The sequence below is a fragment of the Bos grunniens genome, chromosome 18, assembly GCF_055505025.1.
Source record: "Bos grunniens cultivar Pamir isolate PY7600 chromosome 18, Bosgru_T2T1.0, whole genome shotgun sequence".
Taxonomy (NCBI): domain Eukaryota; kingdom Metazoa; phylum Chordata; class Mammalia; order Artiodactyla; family Bovidae; genus Bos; species Bos grunniens.
Window position 1 is genome coordinate 11,197,334 of NC_141182.1, and position 23,054 is coordinate 11,220,387.

Genomic DNA, 23,054 nt, shown 5'->3' on the forward strand with positions numbered 1-23,054 from the left:
TTGTCCTTGTTTTTAAATGTATGGAAAAAAAGACTGAAAGGAAATTCACCGAAGATTAACAGAGGTTTTCTCTGCACACAGGATTCTCGACTTTCTGCTTTTCTGTTTCCCAAATAATTGTTAATGACCATGTACTAATACAATAATTAGGGAAAACCACACATGAAAAGGGATGTGTATTTCATCAGTTCTAGGACAGTCCAGCCTCTGATGGAGGTAGTGTTTCATTTTTTCCCAGAGAATAAGTCTAGCTGGTCAGAGCAGAAAAGTTCCCGTAGCTGGCTCTGCATAGCTTAACCTCTCCGTTTCCATCAGGATCTGCCAGCCAGGCTCAGCCCCCATTTCCTCTGAAAGCAGTTCTTGCTCCATTTGTTGAATCCAGGTGTGTAGCGCTCCGAATGTTATAAGCTCGTTGCCGTTTTCTTCTGTAAGGTCAATGTCATGTTTTCTCCTGTTCTCCCAAAGAAAACTTGTAAAGCAAACTAGCTGCATGCGCTCAACATCTTCCCGCAGTTGAGTATTACTCAGCCATTAAAAAGAATACATTTGAATCAGTTCTAATAAGGTGGATGAAACTGGAGCCTGTCATACAGAGTGAAGTAAGCCAGAAAGAAAAACACCAATACAGTATGCTGCTGCTGCTGCTAAGTCGCTTCAGTCGTGTCCAACTCTGTGCGACCCCATAGACGGCAGCCCACCAGGCTCCCCTGTCCCTGGGATTCTCCAGGCAAGAACACTGAAGTGGGTTGCCATTTCCTTCTCCAATGCATGAAAGTAAAAAGCTAAAGTAAAGTCGCTCAGTCATGTCTGACTCTTAGCGACCCCATGGACTGCAGCCTACCAGGCTCCTCCATCCATGGATTTTCCAGGCAAGAGTACTGTACTAACACATATATATGGAATTTAGAAAGATGGTAATGATAACCCTGTATGCGAGACAGCAAAAGAGACACAGAAGTCTAGAACAGTCTTTTGGACTCTGTGGGAGAAGGCTAGGGTGGGATGATTTGGGAGACTGGCATTGAAACATGTATAATATCATATGTGAAACAAAACGCCAGTCCAGGCTCGATGCAGGATACAGGATGCTTGGGGCTGGTGCACTGGGATGACCCAGAGGGATGGTATGGGGAGGGATGTGGGAGGGGGGTTCAGGATGGGGAGCACGTGTACACCCGTGGCGGATTCATGTTGATGTATGGCAAAACCAATAGAATATTGTAAAGTAATTAGCCTCCAATTAAATAAATAAATTTATATTAAAAAAAAAAATGAAGTGTTCCCTTCCCTGGCTTCAAAAGGCCGGACAGCTGCTCTGTTTTGTTTCACATCTGGCCCCAGGAAGATAGGATTTGGGTCAGGAAGAGCCCCTTGGAAGCAGCCTTCCCAGTAAATCCAGTCTGTTTGCTCAGGAACGACAAAAGGTTGAAACGCTTTAAAACATGAGCCTGCAGGATTGAGTCTGGCGCAGGGGGACCCCTGACTGTCTGGGGAAGATTGTGACTCCATTCCTGGAGATTAACCCCCAGATGCAGATGTCGGGGAGGGGGCTGCACTCCAGGTCCCTGCAGCCTCCAGCCGTTGATTTCCAAAGGGCTTCCCTCCCCGCCGGGCACAGCCTGGCACTGCAGCACTGGAGACCTGGGAGGACCCTGACCCCTTTGGTTCTGCAGAGTGTCGGGTTTTTAGTCAGGTTCCTGTTCCAAAAGTCCTAATCTCAGCCTGCGCGAGAGGTGGTTGTCCCTCCTTGAAGAAGTGTGGAGGACAGAGTGCTTCTGCCTTGACAAAATAGTAGCAGAGCAATAACAGTCATAGTAGCTGGAATACTAACAGTGATAGTACTAACCGTAGTCAAAATAGAAATTGTAGTAGCAATGTAGTAGTAATAGTTATGGTATTACCATTAATACTAGCAATGATAAAAAGACTAGTAATGATAGTAACACAATGGTTATCATAACAGTGACAATAATATTAATAGTAATAGTAACAATGCGTGCTAAGTTGCTTCAGTATCTCTGACTCTTTGCGACCCCATGGACTGTAGCCCACCAGGCTCCTCTGTCCAAGAGATTCTCCAGGCAAGAATACTGGAGTGGGTTACCATTTACTCCTCCAGGGGATCTTCCTGACCAAGGGATTAATAGCAGTGATAATGGTTCAGTTCAGTTCAGTCACTCAGTCGTGTCCGACTCTTTGTGACCCCGTGAATCGCAGCACGCCAGGCCTCCCTGTCTATCACCAACTCCTGGAGTTCACTCAGACTCACGTCCATGGAGTCAGTGATGCCATCCAGCCATCTCATCCTCTGTCGTCCCCTTCTCCTCTTGCCCCCAATCCCTCCCAGCATCAGAGTCTTTTGTAGTTACGGTAATAATAGTGATGGTAGGAGGTAATGATAGCAGTAGTAATAGTAGTGATCATAATCATGGTGGGAATGAAGGAGGAAACAGAACAGGCTCCATCTTGAAAGCAGGACTGCACCTTGGGCCGGACTGTGGACTTTGAGCTCTATGCCCAGTGTCTATGGAAACGACATACCAACTGGAAAACCAGGCCCCCCGCCTGCTCACAGGTCAATGCTGCCTCTCGGCACAGACAGAAACCTCCAGGGACTCAGGTAAAAGGCACGCTGCCCTTTGAACACCTGGAAGTGGACTTCACTGAAATGAAACCTCACCGACACTACCATTACTTGCTGGTCATAATATGTACTTTCTCGGGATGGGTAGCAGCTTTTCCTACCCGGACTGAAAGAGCATCAGCAGTAGCCTGGTGTCTGCTTAGGGAGGTAGTTCCCAGATTTGGATTTCCTACCGGCACTGGATCGGCTTTCGTAACTGATTTAGTATAGCAAGTAAGCAGCACTTTAAACATCAAGTGGAAATTACATACAACATATAGGCCCCCGAGTCCTGGGATGGTGGAAGGAACCAACTGGACACTTAAAGCGACAGTCTCCAAGTGGATCATAAGAGACTGACTCTTCCTGGGTGGACTTGTTTCCAACAGCTCTGCTCAGACTCAGGATGACGCCACAGTCCCAAGGCTCTTCTCCATACAAAATTGTATATGGGAGGCCCCCTCCCATAATAAAACAGGTGCCAACAAATTTGCCTCAGGTAAGGGGAGATGAGATTTCACAGCAGATGGAACAACTGGGTAAGGAACACCTTACCAGGTGATAAATCAGGTAACTAAGTTTGTACAAGAAAGGGCGCCATCCCCCCTTGGGGAACAGATTCACAAATTTGTGCCCAGGGATCAGGTGTGGTCAAAGCCTGGAAACACGACTCCTTGGCCCCACACTGGAAGGGTCCATATACTGTTGTTCTGACCAGCCCTACTGCAGTTAAAGTTGCAGGTGTGGATCCACCACATGACGGTGAGGAGAGCATACCACGCAGACCCGGAGGACGCCGAGTGGACTACACAACAGGCCGCCACTGAGCCCCGTGAAACCAAGATCATCTTAAAGAAGAAACAGAGGGGAAGCTCTGCAATCAATTGCTGCTACAAGGACTTGCTGGTATCATCTTGAGACTAACCAGAGTTTCAGTACAAACAGGGACCTGTGCTATGATTAAAGTTGAATGTTATGTCTGTATTCCTGATTTATCTGGCTATATATCAGCCACCCTAGCTGTCACGAAAGGTCAGGTAAAATTTATGTCTGATGATAATCTTCCTTGTTGGACTTCGGTCCTATCTTGGGTGAAGGGTGATTGGTGGAAAACTGTATTTCCCATTGTTATAGCTGCCTTGATAGTTCTGCTTTGTGGACCCTTTATTTTACAATGCATTATGAACTTTGTAACCCAAAGGTTGATGACGTTCTCCCAAATTAGAGGTCGGAGAGTCAGGGTGCAATATATCCCTATGAATGGTGCTCATACTATGAGTTAAGAGCATCAGGAGTGGGGAATGAAGGAGGAAACAGACAGAACAGGCTCCATCTTGAAAGCAGGACTCCACCTTGGGCCGGACGGTGGACTTTGAGCTCTATGCCCAGTATCTATGGAAACGACATACCAACTGGAAAACCAGGCCCCCTGCACGGAAGAGCCCCAGGACTCGTACCTAGACTGTCTCTTGCCTAAAAGAATACCCTAATTATCTGTGTAACCGAAGAGAATCATAAATTCTATTATGCTTATTGGGGTATGACCACCGGCCTACTGATAATTGTCCCCTGTTAACTACCTAGGCTTTGATTGTATCTTTCTTTTCCTTTGTTCAGACTAGTTTCAGGGAATGTGGGGAGGTGGGTTTGGCACATACACTTAGGGTATATAAGGTTTTCAGAAAAACGGGTCAGGGTCCTTGGCTAAGAGGAGACTCTGCCTTGGGCCGCTGGTGTAATAACTGCACCCCACCCTCTGCATCGTCCTTCTGAGTGAGTCTGTTTCCCGGAACGCGTGGCTGCGAAGTAATACCAGTGGCAACAATGATAGTGGGACAGTACCGCTGTCACTGCCGCTTCCTAGGCACTGTGTACCCGGTGCCGCTGGAAACGCGAGACAGAAGCAAACACAGTCGCCTCCCTGACGCCTGCGGGAAAGGTCCTGTCCTCACCGTCCCCTGTGTTCTTACCAAGACATTGAGGCGGGGGCCGTTCACTTGGTTGCCCCAAGTCTCTCAGCTGTCAAGAGGCGGGGCCAGGATTTGAATCCAAATTTGGATCCGTGTCACTTCACAGGCTCTGTGTGGGTCCCAGCCTGGCTGCCCCAGAGGATCACTGGATCCTGTGATCCAGTGTGCCTGGCCCCTCCAGGGACTCTGCTCAGCCAGTCTGTGGAGAGCTTGGCCTTGGTTTTGTGTGGTGAGCTCTGAGGGCGATCTGGCACTCAGCCGGGGTGACCATCACCACACTGCACAGTAGTTCCACGCCGGGGGCAGCAGGACCCCTGATGATTACACAGCTTGTCACCCACCTTCTGAGTTTCTGATTTAAGAGATCTGGGGGGCCCCAGGAAACTGCATTTCTACTAATCTCTCAGGGGGTGCTGAGCTGCTGGTCAGAGACCTCCCCCCCGAGAAACCGCCCCCTCCCCAGAGCAGAAACTGTCCATGTGTGCACGCGTTCACTCAGCAAACTCTCGTGAGCGCCTACTGTGTGCAGCCCTCTGCCAGGCTGACAGGGCAAAAGGGGAGGTTACACACTCCCGTCTGTCCTTCCTTCCCTGACAGCATGGAGCCCGTGGGGGCTGTGGGGGGCCTGAGGGATGAGAGAGGGTCCTCGTGGCAGGCACTGGACTGAAGGGGCTTCCCGGACCCTCAGCCCACTGTATGGGGAGCTCCTTTGTCCTCAGCCCCTAAGCTAACTTCCAAACTTTCCCTTTAAGCCCGTCACATAAGTGTTCCCTGAGGCCTCGAACCTTCCAGATGGGCCTGTGGCCATCCCACCAGCTGCTCCTGGGATGTCAGCCCCGACCTCTTTCCTGGGCCCTGGAATTCCTGGAGCAGCCTGACACGGAGCAGCTGCCGAAACATCAGGAGGCCACGTCAAACAGCCTTTGTGCTCCTGGCTCCTCCTGCAGGCAGCTGCAGTGGGGGAGGGGCTGGGTCCTCGTGACCCCAAACCTCTGGGCCCACAACACACACCAGCCTCGAGGCAGGGACGCCGGCCACCTCCCATCCACAGAACAGCCTGTCCTTGTCCCTCCTGCTCTCCTTGGATGCATTCCCGGGCCCTCGGTGAGGAATCTCCTCCCACTGCCCTCAGGCCACCCTCATGACCGCATCCAGGGGCCACTGGGGGTCCCAGGCCTCCAGGTCCTTCCGAATTACCTGGAAGCTGTCATAAAATAGCCAGCTGGGGGCCACGCCTGAGAGCCTGATCCTGGAGGTCTGGGAGGAATCTTCATGTTTGATGAGGTATCCAGACCGTACAGGGGTTCCTTGGACCACACTTTGAAAAGCACTGGTGGAGATAGTAAACTCTCATTACATGATACGTTTTATACACACACACACACACACACACACACACACACGAGAGGCTATTTTGTATCTATGTACGTATAGAGATAAAAGGGCTTCTCAGGTGGCTCTATTGGTAAAGAATGCAGGAGACGGAAGAGTTGTGGGTTAGACCCCTGGGTCGAGGGGATCCCCTGAGGAGGGCATGGCAACCCACTCCAGTATTCTTACCTGGAGAATCCTGTGGACAGAGGAGCCTGGCGGGGTACAATCCATAGGGTCACAGAGGGATGGACAAGCCTGGAGCAATTTAGCATCCACACACATATGGGTACATTGATACCATGTCATATTAGTTTCCTAGGGCTGCCATAGCAAATTACCCAAACTGGGTGACTTAAATCAGCAAACATATATTCTCCCACAGTCTGGAGGCCAAAAGTCCAAAATCAAGGTGTGGGCAGGGTCAGCTCTCTTGGGAGGATCCAGGGGAGGGTCCTTCCAGCTCCTGGTGGCCCCAGACATTCTTTGACTTGTGGCCACATCCTTCAAAATTGGCCTTCAAGCAGAAGGACAGGGAAGATGCCCGAGTTCAAGTCCACCCCCCAGGACGGAGCCGCAGGCTGGATCCCTGGCCCTGTCTCCAAGCAGTCAGGCTTTGCCCCACAGCCAGCAAAGTGGCTGATCAAACGGCGCGTTTTTCTGAGACCGCACACTTCCATCTGGCATCTGTCAGTCAACACTTACAGTCCTCACCCCTCGCGGTTCCTCACCCTCCCTGGCCTCTCCTGCCAGCTCCTGTCCTTCTCCGTTTATGCCCAGCCCTGGGCCTCTTCCCTCCTCTTAGACCCACCTTCTAAGAGTTTTAAGTGTCATCGATGTGCGGGTCACCTCACACCCCCTTTAGCTCTTGCCTCCCTGAGTTCTGGGTCCATAGAATTCCAGGGCCAACCACTCAAGTGTCTTCCAGTTTCCTCACTGGCCAGTAATGAAGGTAGGAAAGCTTGTAGCCTATCTGAGCCCCCGCTGGTGTCTGTGGCCTTGGCTGGTGTCTGTCTCTCAAGGCAGATGCAAAGTGCACACCCGCCCCTCCAGCTTGGAGCTCCCAGAGCTGGGAGCAGGGCCACGGCCAGCTTCTCCTACCTTCCAGGGTCAGAGGAGACAGCTGCCCTCTGTTCTCGGAAGGACCCTACCTGCCCTTCTCGGGTACATAAAACTTAAAGCCAGCGGCAAAGCATTCCTATCCTCCAGTATGAGCTTTGGAGTTCAGGTGGCACTCTCTGCTGGAACGAAGTGCAAGGACTTGAACTTACTCTTACTAAAGTGTAAATGACTGACAACAGATCAGTTCCCAAGGAAAACCAAGTATGAGGACCCTGGTTCTGGGTCAGGGAGCAGGCACCCCTGCCTACAGTCAGCAATCGAGGGGCACCTCCCAAAGGAGGTGGTGCAGAATTGCCCGCCACTGGGGGGCAGCAGAGCACCAGGGATCAGTTTACAAATACAAAGGCAGGGGTCCGAGTGGGTACCTTGATAAGTTGTGAAACTACTGCCCACCCGTCTAGACAGCCCTTCTTCCTTCCAACTGAAGGAACAACGCCCAAGGATACAAAGGTCCCAAGTGCAGCAGGGGCCTCATCCCTCACGGGCAGGCTTGCCCAAGTAGAGACAGAAGCGCTTCACACCTTGTGCAGGCCTTGTGGCCCAGCCCTGATACACCTGGCTTCTTAGTGACCTGGAGCGTCAGCCTCGCCCGGGAGCTTGCCGACTCTCAGCCCCACCCCAGACCCATAGGCTCAGACTCTCAGAGGGTTAGGCCCAGCGGGTTTTTTTCAGTTTATTTTATTGAAATATGCTTGATTTACAATGTTGTGTTAATTTCTGCTGCACAGTAGAGTGACTCAGTTACACATACATATTCTTTTTCATTTTCTTTTCCATTCTGGTTTATCACAGGATGTTGAATATAGTTTCTTTTTTTTTTTTTAATTAATGTATATAGTTTTATTAAGACAAAAAACTGACAGTGTTGATATGAAGTTTACATTTAAATGAAAGTTTTCACAAAAACCTAACACACGCCTAAAAATTACAATAGAGTTCTAGATGCAGATCAAGACGATGTCAACAACTGATGGATCTCATGACTCAAGACAGCGTTTTGGATTTTAGTTAATTCTTAGGATTAAAAATTTGTTTTAAAGTGAACCACTGCCCCAGTATGAAAATTTATCTTCTCCTGAGATCAGGGCTTTTGAAATCATTCAGCTCTTGAACTTGTGCTGTCAGTGCCTGAACCCTGCCACTGATGGTTTCAGAGTTCAAAAAGCAGAGGCTCCAAGAGTTTTCCACCCTATGAGCACCAGCCCTCGTCTTTCCCTACTAACTCACTTCCTATACCACTCTCTGCCCTTCCCTAAATACTTCCCCAGTGGCTTGGATGGAGAAGCTGATATTTGTAACTTCACAATAGGAAAAGAAAGGGTCTTCTTGTCAGTTTCATGAATAGCACCTCTAAGACAGAGTGATCTGCCTGTGTACACACTCCAATAAGACTTTTCCTCCTCAACCAGTTTCCATCCCCCAAATGGCACCTTTGGTAGCTTCTTATTCCTTTGTTGGGAACAGCATTACGCTCAGGCAGGGAATACCTTGGCTTCTAAGTTTCAGGCATTCACAGCTTTTAAACAGCCTCTCACAGTCCTCATTTAGGTTGCCAGTGACATTTTTGAAAGGATACAATATTCTGGACACAGAACCCAATCATCATTAGTTGTTCTTTCCTTTGTTTCACCGTTTCCCCAAATTTTAACAAAAATGATCCTAACCCATCTCCCTTCTTTCCCACCCCACCCCACCCACCCCAAATAATACACCAGTAATAGCCCAAAACTACACACATGCTTGGAGAAGGCATTGGCACCCCACTCCAGTACTCTTGCCTGGAAAACCCCATGGATGGAGGAGCCTGGTAGGCTGCAATCCATGGGATTGCTAAGAGTCTGATACGACTGAGCGACTTCACTTTCACTTTTCACTTTCATGCTTTGGAGAAGGAAATGGCAACCCACTCCAATGTTCTTGCCTAGAGAATCCCAGGGACGACGCAGCCTGGTGGGCTGCCATCTATGGGGTCACAGAGAGTCGCACACGACTGAAGTGACTTAGCTTAGCTTACACACGTGCTATGCTGTAAAAATGCAGAGTTAACACCATTGGGAAGAAGGCTGTGTGGGTTGTGGAGATGCTCTTTGAAGATCTACAGTATCTCTTGCTCTCCCACATCCCGTTCTACTTTTTGTCCTTCATAGAAGGCCCTTTGCTTTTTTTTTTTTAAGCAAAGTTCAGAACGGGTTGCCTTGAAACACTGACCCTCCTTCCCCTCCACCGGATGGGTGTGCAGCTTTGAAGCCCTTGGGCTGCTGTAGGGCACACAAACTATCCTGGCTCTTCAAAGGACATCTCGAGCCACCTTTATGGCATCAAGACAAGGAGAACACCTTCTTTCCCCACTTGAAACCCAGTCAGATGTGACAGGGGCTGGTATTCAAGAAAGTTAATTCTTACCATCTTTTTTGTCATCATCCTCTGAGGGGTAAGAATGCCACGTCGGCCCTTCCTCATAGAAGGATATGACAGCCTGCTGGCACTTGACCTTGCTTCCTTGGCAGGGACCGGATCAGCCTCATCAGAGTTCTTCCGTTTCATTAGGAACATGAGTTCTCCACTGGAGTCCATAGCTCCAATAATCCGCTTTGGTTCCAAACCCCGGGCAAAGCCTCGTGGCTTCTCTGACTGTTCTTTCTTCTTCTTTGGTTTGCTCTCCTCCCCCTTATCTTCCGAATCAGAATCAGCTTTGTGCTTGCCTCCCTCTGATTTATCTGTCTCGTGTGCTGTTTTCTGTGACTGCAGAAACTCAGCAATGAGGTCAGGGCAATCAGGTTCTCTTCTGGATCCCGTGTGTTATCCTCATCTGAGAACCCCTTCCACTTTAGGAGATACTCCACTTTGCCCTTTACCACTCGACGGTCTAGAACTTTTTCCACCACATATTCTTCCTCTTCTTCTAGCACCTTTTCCACTTTCTTCTTGATTTGTTTTTTCCCCATAGTGCTCGCCAGCTTTCTGGTATAAAGGATGATGCTGCTCGGGTCTTGCAGTCGTCAACCCTCCCTACGCTGGTTCAAGCGCCCAGGCTGTCCTGTCTGTCCTCTTCCCAATTTACTATGTTTCCTCTCCAGCCCAGTCCCCCAGCTGTGCACCCAGCCCACGTAGCATGGTCTTGGTCTACTCAGGCCGAAGGGTGACGCGCAAATGCTGAATATAGTTTCTTGTGCTATAGTAGGACCTTGTTGTTTGTCCAGACTATATACAATAGTTTGCATCTGCTAACCCCAGACTCCCAATTCATCCCTCCCTCGTCCCCCTTGTCTCTTCTCTGTTTCTGTTTCATAGATAAGTTCATTTGTATCGTATTTTAGAGTCCACATATAAGTGATATCGTATGGTGTTTCTCTGGCTGACTCACTTCACTCAGTATGATAATCTCTAGGTCCATCCATGCGCTGCAAATGGCATTATTTCCTTCTTTTTTATGGCCAAGTAGTATTCCATTGTGTGTATATGTACTGTATCTTCTTTATCCGTTCATGTGTTGGTGGACACTTAGGTTGTTTAGTCACTTGGGGTTTTATGGCCCCCGGGATTCTGCTCAGCTCAGGGCCGAGAACGACTGCTTTCAGTTCGGCAGGCAAGCTGGGAAAGTTGGCTCACGTGCCGTCATGTGTCGGGGCTGCTGTAAGGAAAAAGGCCTGGTTGGGTTCTGTTCTCCGCAGGGATGCTGGTTTGGAGCAGGGATTCGAGCCGGCAGGCCTTTCCCAGGGCTGAGCCAGGTGGACCGTTAAGGTGAAGGACGAGTGAGTCAGTTACGGCCACACAGCATCGTGACCCGGCCTCTGATCAGTTCCCAGGAGGAGGAATTAGAAAGTGGTCTTTGGGTTGTTAGTTCTTCAAAATGAGAACATCTCTGGCTAAAAAAGAAGCCCAGTCCTCCTGACACTGGAAGCAGGCCGCCTGTCCCAGGTCTTCAGGAGGGAAGGGACCACAACCTGGTTCATATCCCTGCTCCACACTTAGCAGCTGGGCCCCCTACTCAGTGACTCAGCGTCTCTGATTCCCAGCTTCCTGCCCTGCACAGTGGGGACGGAAGCAGTACGCGCCAAGCGAGCTTGTCGTGGGGCTGAAATAACGGCAACATTCTGACAGCCTGACCAGAGTAAATGCTCCGCAAGTGTTAGTGAGTTTTTCATAAATGCTTCATTTAAGTTATAATACTTCATGGTTTCCCAGTCTGGCTGTTACCCAGAAAGTTAGATGTAGAGTTACTATATGATCCAGCAATTCTGTTTATATACCCAAGAGAAGTGAAGAGTTAGGTTCACACAAAAACTTGCACACAAATGTTCGTAGCAGCAGTATTCACAGCCTCTAGAAAGTGGAAAAAACCGAAATTTCCATCAGCAGATGTATGGATAAGCCAAACATAGTCTGTCCACAGAATGGAATAGGATCTCTTGCCCGTAAAAAGGGATGAAGCACTGACTCTGCCTGCAACGTGGATGAGCCTTGGAAGCATCATGCTCAGGTCAAAAAAAAAGGAGAGGAAATTAATCTCTCAGTCGTGTTGTGCTGTTTGCAACCCGTAGACTGTAGCCCGCCAGGCCCCTCTGTCCTTGGAATTCTCCAGGCAAGAGTACTGGAGTGGGTAGCCACTCCCTCCTCCAGTGATCTGCCCAACCCTGGGATTGAACCCGGGTGTCCTGCATGGCAAGGCAGATTCTCTACTGTCTGTGCCACCAGGGAAGCCCAATCCAAACACAAAAGACCGCAGCTTGTGTGATGCTATGTATATGAAATGTCCAAAAGGAAATGCAGAGAGACTGAGAGCAGATCAGTAGTTGCCAGGGGTGGAGGGGTTGGAGGTGATGGCTAAGAATCCAGGGTTTCTTTTAGGAGTGGTGGAATGCTTTAAAAGTCATTGTATTGATGGTTGCATGACTCAATATGCTGAAACCCATGCAACTGTGTGCTTTAGAAGAGTGAATTGTGTGGCCTGCGAGTTATATCCCAGAAGAGCTCCTTAAAAAAGCTATGTTTTCCCCATCAGATGCCCTAAAGCTACTTTTTATTGTTAATGAGGGCAGGGAGGGAAAGAGTGACCTGTGAACGTTTTAATTTTTTCCCGAAAAAGCAAAACAGGTTAGAAACATGAGCTACGTACCATCTGCAAGCAAAGGCTCTGCCCCGGCTGCCCTCAAGGTCAGGCCTCATAACACAGCAAAGCAGGGCAGCCTGCTGAACTGTGGGCTGTTTTTAAAGGCTGCAGGCTTTCCAGCTGCATTTCGTCTGAAAACATCACACAGTCTTTGAGGTGGGTTAAGCCCCTAGGATCTTTGGGGGCTTTAGGCTCAATTATCATCAGAAAATGGCAGCATCTCCAGGCTCAGGGAACCAGGCTCTGTGTCCACAGCTGTCCTTGCAGCAGCTGCCATGGACGCCTGCCTGGGCCTTATCTCCAGGAGGAAGTCACCCCACCCTGTTCCAAATGCTTGTCCAGAGGGATGGGGCCAAGCAGAGTCCCAAGGGGCGAGGCAGCCCCACATCCCCAGCCAGAGAGAAAGTCTTCCCTCCCTGCCCGCCCCAGCCCTGGCGGAGGAGGAGAGCCACTGGGGGATGGATGGGGTTCCCGGCACGTGTGCTTCCCACGGGGACCGAGCAGTTCTGTCCCCAGCCTCATCTCTGGCTGGGACCCGCTCACATCGTGCTGTCACCATTGCATGGGTTCAGCTTCCAGGGTGGGGGCAGCCCTAAGGTCTCACAACCTGACTCGGCCCCCGAGACACACTTGTCACTTCTCCCCACTCCCTCACACCCCAGGGCCTTTGCACAGGCTGTCATGGAAAGCTTCCACCAGGTCCCAGCCGTGTGCCCTTGAACAGGTCACTCCCTCCTGGGCCTCAGATCCCTGGAGGTTATTTGAGGAGCTTCCTCAGTGACCAGTGGGGATCTGAAGGCCAGGACTCTGGGGCTGAGTCTGTGTTCCGACTGCCTCCAGGACTGCTCTTTCTGCAGAGTCAGACTGCTCTCTGCCCACTCATCCTTCCAGCCTCAGCTCCCCTCCTATCCCTGGGGCCTTCCAGGATGTCCTGGCACTTTTGGGTTCCTGGGCCTATCTGTGATGGTGTGGGGGCCTTCTTGTCCATGCTGAAAACTCCTGGAGGGCAGGGCGGTCCCCCTAGCAAGTCCCCTCCCCAGCCTGGCCTCACAGGCTCTCTACCAAAGTGTTTAAAGAAGCACAGCTGAGTTTCCAAAATACTTCCTCTTTCAGGATCTCATTGGTCCTCTCCAGCACCTGGACACAGGAAACAGGCTGTTGCTCCATTTTACAGATGAGAAGCTAAGTCTCTGAGCGCTGGGCTTCCGGCCAGCCTGCCCCTCCTCCTCAGTGTTTCCCAGGTTTCCGAGACAGCAGGAGAGAGCCTTGTCACCTCGGGTGAAAGTGGGGCTGTCATGGCCCCTCCGTGGGCTTCTTGAAAGGATGCTGTTTAAGCAGAGCCTCCCAGCCCAGCCAAGGAGAGAGGTCACGTGTCCTTTGGCAGAGAAGAGCCTGACCCTCAGGCTGGGCCGCGCTCATGCTTGCTGATTCATCACTCCTGGCCCCCGAGTTCTCTGCCTCCCGCCCAACCAGCAACACACAACGCCAGCTCCGTTTATCTTCCCATCAGGAAAGGGGGCAGTGGCCTGAGGGGACCCTGAGGGCCACCCTTCTGGAAGCAGATGTGAACAGGCTGTTCGGGTCGGCGGGAGGACGTGTTCTCTGCAGGCAGCTCTGGCCACAGACCAGAGTAGTGGAGCCACAGGAGGCTGTGCCCTGCCAGCCTGGGGTCCAGCTTCCTCCTCTGCCTCCCGGCAAGGTGACCTTGGCGGAGCACTGGACCTCTCCACCCATTTCCTTCCTGCCGCAGGGGCGAGGGGTGCGTAACAACATCCTTGTTGTGAAGGGTGGCCGTGAGGTCTAGAGGTTGTGGAGGTCAGCTTGTGTTGGGCAAAGCACCTGTGCATAAGAAACCCTTGGTGAAGATCACATATTTGTGAAAAGATTACTTATTTGTAGAATTCATCAGGAATCCTCTAGATAGAGGCCAAGGGAGAGAAAACTGCGCTTTCAGAGTCAAGAGAGGATTGTGGGCCCCTCTGTGGGGGTCAGGGGGCGGCAGGAGCTGTGATCCACGAGGTGCCGTGGGCGCTGAGGTGACAGCAGACACTGGGGCTTGAGAGACGGAGCCTGGCCTGGGGGCACAGTGAGACCAGCCACTCTTACGGAACAGGAGGAGAGGGAGGTAGTGTCTAGAGCCACTGCAGGGACCTCTGGACTGGCTGCACTCACGTATTCTCTCAGAAGTTCCCTGGTGGCTGCAAGGCGGAGAGTGACGGGAACTTTGAGGACTTGCTGAGCCCCATGGGGCCTGGGTTCATCCGGGTTACTTATGATCGTCATCAGTTAGTGAAAGCTAAGCTGTGCTTGGTGAGGATGGCTCCCAAAAGGGGTCTTTTGAGGCCGCTGAAGGTCTGATCTGAGTCAGAGCAGGGTCTGTGGGAGCAGCAAAGAGCCCAGGGCCCTATGGATGCAAACTGGAGGGCCCCGCTGAGCAGCAGGCTGTTTCTCCCCGCACAGCCTCCCATGGCTCCTGTTAGCAAACTGCACATACCCAACACCTTAAAACCGCACGAGCGTGTTCTCTTACTGCCCTGGAAGCTGGAAGTCTGAAATGAGTCTTTCAGGCAACAATCAAGGTGTGGGCAGGGCTGCTCCTTCTGGAGGCCCCAGGGGAGAACTTATTTCCGGGCCTTTTCCAGCTTCTAGAGGCACCCACGTCCCTTGGCTCACAGCCTGGTCTTCAGTGCTCATCCCTCCGCCCTCTGTTTGATCCTCATGTCTCCTTTCTCTGATCCTCCTGCTTCCCTCTTGCCAGGACCCTCATGATGACACGGAGCCCATGAGACAAGCCAGGATCCTCTCTTCACCTCCAGGTCCTTAATGACATCCACAAAGTCCCTTTTGTCATGTGAAGTCACACAGTCACGGGTTCTGGAGGTTGAAACATGCATGTCTTTGGCGAGAGGTCAGTATTCCACTGACCACACACTCTGTATCCACATAGTTGGGGTGGGCAGCCTCTGCCTAATAAGGCTGTTGGAATATCATTCATATAACTTTGAGTTTTAAAATAACAACTTCTCTTCCTGCAGGTGTCACCAGTACTCACCGTCTTTCTTCCTTTAATGATAGAATGCTTCAGTTTTCACTGGGCTTAAGACTGCTCACTCGCCAGCCTACTTTGCAGCTAGAAATGATCGCATGACTATGTCTGGCCACCAGAGTGTGAGCAGACGCATCGCATGTCCTTATGTGTGCCCTTAAAAAGCACGGGCCTGGGCTGCCTTCGTCTCTCCCCACTTCCCAGTGTCGGGCTTGTGGACACCACGGCAGGGGCTGCAGCAACCACTTTGGATCCAGAGAGAAAAACCATGTGTTGAAGCTCACAAAATCGCCCTGCTAGTAGTCACCTCCCTCTGGATTGTGAGAGAAATAATATCTTGTATTGTTAAGCAGGTGTATTTGGGGGCCTCTCTGTCACAGCAGCGGACCTTGTACCTGACTCAGACACGTGGGCCTGTGTGTCTGAGAGGCTGCCTTGCTCCTCCCACTGCCGATGACTCCAAGGTCGCTGCCGCCTCTCTCCTAGATCTTCCCTCTGCTGAGCTGGTTGCAACTGCAGGCAAGAGGATCAAATCCTCCCTGACTTGGGCAGAGGTGAGGCTTTTTCCCAAAGGTGCGGGCTTGAAGCCAGTAGCCTCAGCATCACCTGGGAGTTTGGTTGGAAACGCAGAGGCTCTGGCTCTCGTTCAGACCTTGCGCCTCAGATTCTGCATTGAATACGACCCGCAGCTGGGGGTATGCAGCCACTTGAGAAGCTCTGGTCTTAGCATTCCATGTCTGTGCTGAAACCCCTTGCTCTCCGAGTCAGTGGACTTCAGGCTGTACCCCAGTCCCTGGGGTTGTCCATGGGCCTAGATGCCTCACCCCTGCTTAAGTAAGGCAAAACCACATTTGGGGGTTTATTTGATGGGGTTCTGCATAGGCTGATTTTCTGAAGTGGAGAAGTATAGAAGTCCTGGTTCTGGGTCACGCCTCCTCTGATGACCACCTCGCTGGGGCCGCACAGGGCATGAGGCAGCAGGGGCAGCACCCCAGGGTGAGCGTCAGGAACCCCCACCTTCTCTCAGTCGTCTAGAGGACTGTCCCCCAGTTTCCTTTGCGGGAGGCAGTCTCCTTGGGTGGAAGGGCCTGGAAACTCGTCTCCAGGTGCACTGAGATCATTCATTCTCCTTCATGTTGTTTTACGTCGTTTTCATTGCTTTATGAGTGGATAAGCGTTCACCAAGTGCCAGGCGCTGTTCTGTGATTGGGAACACTGCACCGATTGCACGCAGGCTTCCCTCGTGGAGGTCACACTTTACTGTGGTTGTGTCTGGGAAAAGATTTCCAGGCAAAGGGAACAGCCAGTGCAAAGGCCCTGAGGTCATTGGTGTTGGGAATGTTTAGGGCAGTGTCATGGCTGGCTGGCACGCTGCAGCTGGTGGATAAGGGAAGGCAGCAGGAAGGAGGTGGGGCGATTAGAGGTTTGTAGGGTGACAGGGCTGGTGGGGCAGATGCTACTGGATGCCCTTGCCCATGTCACCTCTCAGCTCCCCGCTGTGATGCATGCCAACGGCTTCTTACTTGCCGTGTCCCATCTGAGGTTTTCTCTGGCCACAGGAGCAAGCCCGGGGTGCAGCAGTGTTCCCCAGAAGAGCCAGAGAGTAGGCTGACCCACTTGCATCTGGCTGAAAGTCCCAGAGCCCAGAAAGCCCTCAGTCCCAGGCAGACGAGGATGGGTGTCACCTCGTGGAGGAGTTGATGTTTGGGGAGCTGCCCTGAGGCAGGGAAGGACGAGCATGGTGTGGGGAGCCTGGGTCCTGCCCCTCTCGTGGGACAGCCCAGAGGCTCACCCCTAGTCGTGGGTTCCCCAGCAGGCCACCCGCTCGGGACCACTCTCTCCCTCATCTTTCCCCTGCCTTCTCCCTTCTGCACCCCTCACCTGCCTTCCGGGAGCACCTCTGCTATATTCTGTTTGTCCCAAATCCTTGTCTCAGGCTCTCTGCCTGGAGGCCCTAACCTACAGCCCAGGGCAGAGGGGCTAATGAACATGGGGGGAGGAGCCAGGCTACCCCTTTGAGTCCCTCTTGCATGGAATGCTTTTGGAATTTGAGGAGTGTCCCCATCCCAAGGCCTCTCCAGGCCTGTGCTAAGCCTGGCTTTGAGTCAGAGTGGACGTCACAGCTAAGAGGCCGGAATGCGGGTGCCTCCCCAGACACTGAGATCATCCCAGCTTCCCTGTCCTCACCGCCTCCTCCGCTGACCCTTCACCCGCCCCTCCCCAACAGGAGGCAGCCGAGGTCACAGCAGAGAGTGAGTGAACTGTGTCCTCAGGCCACAGCTGGGGTTGCTGCCGGGAACCCTGGGCTCTCCTTGCCCGGCCGGCCCCGCAGTGCTGACCCTGGCTGCTGCCTGCTGGAGTCCGGGGCTGCGTGGGGCCGCCGGCCTGCCCTGCCCTTGCCCCCTCTCACCCTCGCTGGGCACCGCCAATGCTGACCTTGAGTTGCTCTCCTGGCCTCCAGACCTTGGCCTCTCGCTTCCTCTTGCCACGTGGTGCCCAGCTCTGCTGATGAACTTCCCAGGTGGCAGTGGCCCTTCCCTGTGCCCTGACCTGCAAGGGCCTGTGCTGAGCCACAGACATGGCCAGAGTGGACTTCCTAGGCCAACCTGGTAGCCCTGGCTGCCCTGGGCCGAAGCCAGGGGCTTCCTCTTGCATCACATCCCACAGAACAGTGGCTACTCAGGAGCTGTGCCGGGCGGGGGCCACGCTGCTCTTCTGCAGCCCCCTGCCAGGCTGCCCCGGACCCCAGCACGCACACAAAGCCCCCCTCACTCACTTCCAGAAGCCCCTTCCCCCGTGCCTGCTTTCCGTCCTGCCCCCGTATCAGCTCATGGGAAGTTCCTTTTCCTCCAGCTAGCTTCACAGCACAGGCTTTAAGGGTCTCTTTCGGTCATGGCGTTGAAAGAATGACTCAGTGGTGAGGTTGGCAGACCACTTTTTTCAAAAGGAAGGTCCCTTTTCTTTCGGATTAAAGGACTGTTTTTTCTGGCTGTGCCGTGCAACATGTGGGATCCTAGTTCCCTGGCCAGGGATTGAACTCATGTCCTTTGCCTTGGAAGCACCAAGTCTTAACCACTGGATTGCCAGAGAGGTCCCCTAAAGGACTCCTAGATTCAGAAGACAGTCATGCCTTTAGCTGACTGAGCCTTGAACAAACAAATCCCCTAGCCTTTCTTGATCTTCACCTGTTTCCTTCATAGTAAGTGACCTCATATCCAAGACCAAAATCCTGGTGCTCTCCTTCTTTCTGGAGCCTTTGCAGAATGAGCCCGTGTATTAAGTGTAGGGAGAAAAAGTCCTTCACTGTGCGCCATGTTTTCACTTTATAAGAATAATAAGTAATACTGTTTCTAAGTGTTCACAATGTGCTGTGCTCACAGCCTCCCTGTGAGGTGGTCCAAGTACTCTCCCCATTTTATAGATGGGGAGAGCGGGGCTCAGAAAGGCTAAGTCAATTGCCCAGGACACACAGCAGGACTCAAACCTGGATCTTTCCAAGAGCCAGCGGCGCCCTGAGTGACTCATTCCAGGCTGTCTCAAGGGCCCTTCTGGACTCATTGGTCTTACTCTTCTGTTTTCCTGTGGGTTTTGTCTTTCCAAATCAAAACCGGTTGTTGTTGTTCTGATTAAGTTGGGGCCTGGTTGGACCTCCCCAGAGCTGGAGAAGACGCCTTTCCAGGATAAATGGAAACTGTTTACACAATAGTTGTCAGATGCTTTAGCAGGAAATAAATCATATGGGATAACACTGGAAAAGCTGAAATGAATCTGTGTGGGCAGCTGGGTTTAACCCCCAAATTAGTTCCAGTCCTTTAAAAAACATTTTCCCCCCTCTCTTCATGTTTGTTTACTTCATTTTTTTTTCCCCTTGCATAAATTTTCCAGATCTGGCTTTCAGAGAGGCTGTTGATGAGTCAGACCATTCTGCTTGTCTCAGTGCTAATCAGGGCCACCCTGTCCCCAGTTATCTTCATTCCCACAAAGTCACCACGGTGGGAAGGGGGTGGTGTCCACACGAGCTGGGGGTCGTGGAGGTTGCCCAGCCCTAGACTCCAGGTTTAGGGGTCGTCCCTCGAGAGGCTGCAAGCCATTCCGTCAGCCGGAGCCCTTCAAGCCTCTCCACACTGGGGTCCCAGACCAGACCTCACACCCGAAGTGGCAAAGCCCAGGAAAATGCATTTTGATGCACAGCTCTGTTTTTGACCCCTGCTCTCTTGAAGGAAACTTAGACTCCTGTACCACAGTTCTGGGAGCACAGCTGGTTCTCTGGAAGATTCAGGATCCCACAGTCCCCACCCCAAACCCAGTCCAATGGGCAGCTCTGCCCACCCAGGGTACAAGCCTCGGAAGGTTTAAGAGCTGAAGAGCTGTGACGAGTGTTCATTCCCCTGCAACTCTCGGTTGCTTCAATGTTGACAAGAAGCTTCTGCTTGTATCTACTTCCTTTTCCCTCAAAACAAAAATACAAGCAGAGTTAGGAGCTCTGTCATCCACGTGTCACTGAATGCATTTATAACAGGAGAAACAATGGAAAAAGCATTTCTCAGGGGTTTCTAGTGATCCGTCCAGTTACACAGCGAGTCCTTTCCTGATTTCCACCATGCACAAGGCACAGACAGTCACGAGCAGCCAGACACACCCTGCCCACCTGGGCTGGCAACCAGGAGACAGACCCTGAGATTTAGTGTTTAATGGGGTGTGCAAGAGCTTATAATGGGAGGCAGGCAGTGTTTCTGTGAGCTCTGAGGGGTGCGGGGAACATCCAGACAGAGGCCAAGCACAGGGAAGCGCCCCCGGCTCCTGTGTGAGGAAATGAAGCCTGAGACGAGGCCTGGCGCACACATGGAAGGTCCTGAACCGGCTGCCTGCCTGTCCTCAGAGCGCCCGAGCGAAAGCTGCCTCCTCAGCTGGCCCTTGGCCACTGAGCGCGGCATTCCTGCCACAGCCTGGCCCCTGGCCCCGCTCCTGTAGGGACATCCTCTCTTCTGCACCCCCAGACCTGCGTCTGCATCCCGAGGGCAGCATTCCCAATGCCAAGGGCATCAGTGTAGACTGGGAAGTAGACTGACAGCTTCCAGATGTCTGTGGACCCGGCCTGGCTTCTAGAGGGTCCACTCGGCTCGGCCTTCTGAGGTTTACAAACAGCAGGACCAGTTCCCTGCTGACCCTTGTGAGGCAGGGGCCCCAGCCTGGTCGGTGGATCAGGGCAGTGCCCTGGGGTCCTCATGTGGGCCCTCCCAGCGGATCTGCCCTGATCCAGCTAAGGAAGGCCAAGCATCTGGATTCTGCCCCACAAGAGAAATGGATGAAGGCAAATTCCACAAGCCCCAGGGAAGGGGCTCATCAGGTTGGTGGAGCTGGGAAGACCCCGGCCATGCCCCTGACGCGAGCATAGCCCCCTGTCACCCTGAGAAGCCCAACCTCCAGGGCCACACCCAGCCCAGACACACTCCCCATCTGATGCCCACTGAGCTGACAGCAGCCACTCTGATCTCAGGGCTCAGCCCAGAAGGTGGGGTGGGGAGAGCCGGCTCCAGAAAACAGGACCCACAGCCTGTCTTTCCAGAAAGATGTTAGCAGTCCTCCCACCGACTCACTGGGTGGGAGATGCTGTGGACCCCACACCTCCACCCTGGGAGGCGCCCAGGCACCACAAACCCGACACACAGATGGCTCATCACTTTTCCTCCTGAAGCTTCCGGGGGCTTTGTGCTCCAGACGCTGATGAACCCCGCTATCCACCCAGGCCTACAGAAGCCGGGGCTACTCCTCCTTTTCCGTTTGTTGGGGGTGGGGCGTCCTTCTGAAATCCCAGCACATCCCAAGTTCCCCCACCCCCGCCCTGCCTGCACCTCTCTGCCGCGGCCTCTGAGCAGCACCTCCAGCTGGTCTCTCCGGAGTTCAGCCTTGCGCACTTTGGTAGGTTTTGTTTAATTTATTGAGGTAGTGTCAGATAAAATTAACGCTTTTAAAGTGATCACTTTAGTGGCCTTTAGCACGTCCACAGCGTTATAAACCACCACCTCTACACAGTTCCAGAATGTTCCCTCACCCCAGAGGAAATCCGCACCCAGGAAGCTGTTTCTCCCTCTTTCCATTCCCCCTGCTCCTGGCAGCCACCCACCTACCTTCCGCCTCTGTGGGCTTCTCTCTTCTGGACATTCCACATAAAGGGAGCCACATGATCTGTGACTTTGGGTGTCTGGCTCCTCTCACCTGGCACGAGGCTTTCCAGGCTCATCCGTGTTGCTGCTGCTGTCAGTGCTTCCCTCTCTTTTCTGACCAAATCATACCCCACTGTCAGGACAGACCACCCTCGGTTTATCTGTTCACTGGCTCTTGAGCTGTTCCACCTGTTGCTGTTGGGAACTGTGATGCTGTGAACACGCGTGTATGAGGGTTTGTTTGCGTCCCTGCTTTCAGTTCTTCCGAACGTGTGTGTGGGGGCACACACCTGGTCGTAAGGTGGTTCTGTGTTAACTTTTTCAGGCACCCACATCTGTCCACGCCTTCTTTGAGGGCAGACCCTGCGTGAGTTTCCCACTTGAATGCCCAGCATGGAGCAGAGACTTGTACGTGAAGTAGATGCTCAGAATTCATCCTTGAGTCCCCAAGAGAGAACCAGGAGGCAAGCAGGACAAAAAGGAGTGTTCTGTGGCCTTCCAGAGGATGGACCTGGGTGAGCTCGAGCCGTCTTGCTGTTCTTCTCACTTATTCCCCCTTGCTGGGTCGTCGTTGCCACTTGTGAAGTCTTTACTTGTGGCAGGTGGGCTCTAGTTCCCCGGCCAGGGGTCGAACCCCCACCCCCTACAGAGGAAGCGCAGATTCCTAGCTGCTGAACCACCAGGGAAGACCCTGCCTTGCTGTTCTTCAGACACACCAGGCGCGCTGCTGCCCTGGGCCTTTGCAGCTGCTGCGCCCTCTGCCTGGAATGCCCTCTCCAGCAATCTTCCTCGCCACCTTCCCCACCCACCCCACCCCACCCCCCAGACCACATCCCCCTTTCTTCCTTACTGGTTTCCCAGATCGCTGTTTAAAAACGTGTTTTTACTCATTTTCTTGTTCATCTCTCACTATACTGTAAACTCCACAAAGGCAGGATTGTCCTGTTCTTTTCATTCGCTGCTGAATCCCAGTGCCCAGGAGAGTCTCTGGGACATGGTAGGCATTTAATAAATATTTGGTGGAAGAGAAAACTCAGGAAGAGAGGGAGGCGGAGCAGGGAGGGAAGAAAAATGAGGTGTCAAGAAAGAAGGAAAAAACAAGGTGAGAGAGGGTGAGTGGATGGAGGGAGGCAAGGGGGAATCGCGCCTCTTCTGCCCCATTTAGGCCCCTGAGTCCCTACTCCACATAGGAGCAGGTCTCCCCGTTGGGCTAGCTCATGCCCTGAGGCTGTTGGTCAGTCCCGGCTTCCCTCCAAGAACTGAGTCTTCTTTTCGAAGCCAATTGACATTTCCACTTAAAAAGACGCTGTCCAGCCCCTAAAGCCCAGTGCACACTTCCGGCCTCTTGCTTTCTCAGCTGTGGCCTGGGCTTGGCCAGCTCAAGGCTTTCAACGTACTGAGCCTTTTCAATGACCCCAATGTGGCCCGTTTTTAGCAATCTCTGGCCCACCTGCCATCTGCAAGCCATTTCCCGCCCGCAGTGGGCACTCGGCTCTCATTTACCAGAAGCGGAGCAGTGAGGCCTCGCTGTGGGGCAGATGCTGGGTGGGACTGGCAGAGTAAGCGTGGTGGATGGCCTTGGCCAGAGGGTGGCTCTTCGTCTCGATTGTACTTTAATGCCACTTGCCTCAGTCAGAAAGGTATGTGG

At 52.5% G+C, this 23,054-nt stretch overlaps 1 long non-coding RNA gene and 1 pseudogene across 2 annotated transcripts; one reads left to right on the forward strand and one right to left on the reverse strand.

The window, feature by feature from the left end:
- Positions 1-9,338: 9,338 nt before the first annotated feature.
- On the reverse strand, positions 9,339-12,314 carry LOC147353035 (chromobox protein homolog 1 pseudogene; annotated as a pseudogene). Its single transcript, XR_015145316.1, has 2 exons — positions 12,203-12,314; positions 9,339-11,409 (listed from the first exon to the last, which is right to left on the reverse strand). The product of XR_015145316.1 is annotated as a chromobox protein homolog 1 pseudogene (transcript).
- Positions 12,315-13,309: 995 nt separating this feature from the next.
- Positions 13,310-22,296, forward strand: LOC147353036 (uncharacterized). The gene is made up of 4 exons (XR_015145318.1): positions 13,310-13,955; positions 14,955-15,104; positions 15,232-15,796; positions 21,732-22,296. It is a non-coding gene; the product is annotated as an uncharacterized LOC147353036 (long non-coding RNA).
- The last annotated feature ends 758 nt before the right edge of the window (positions 22,297-23,054 follow it).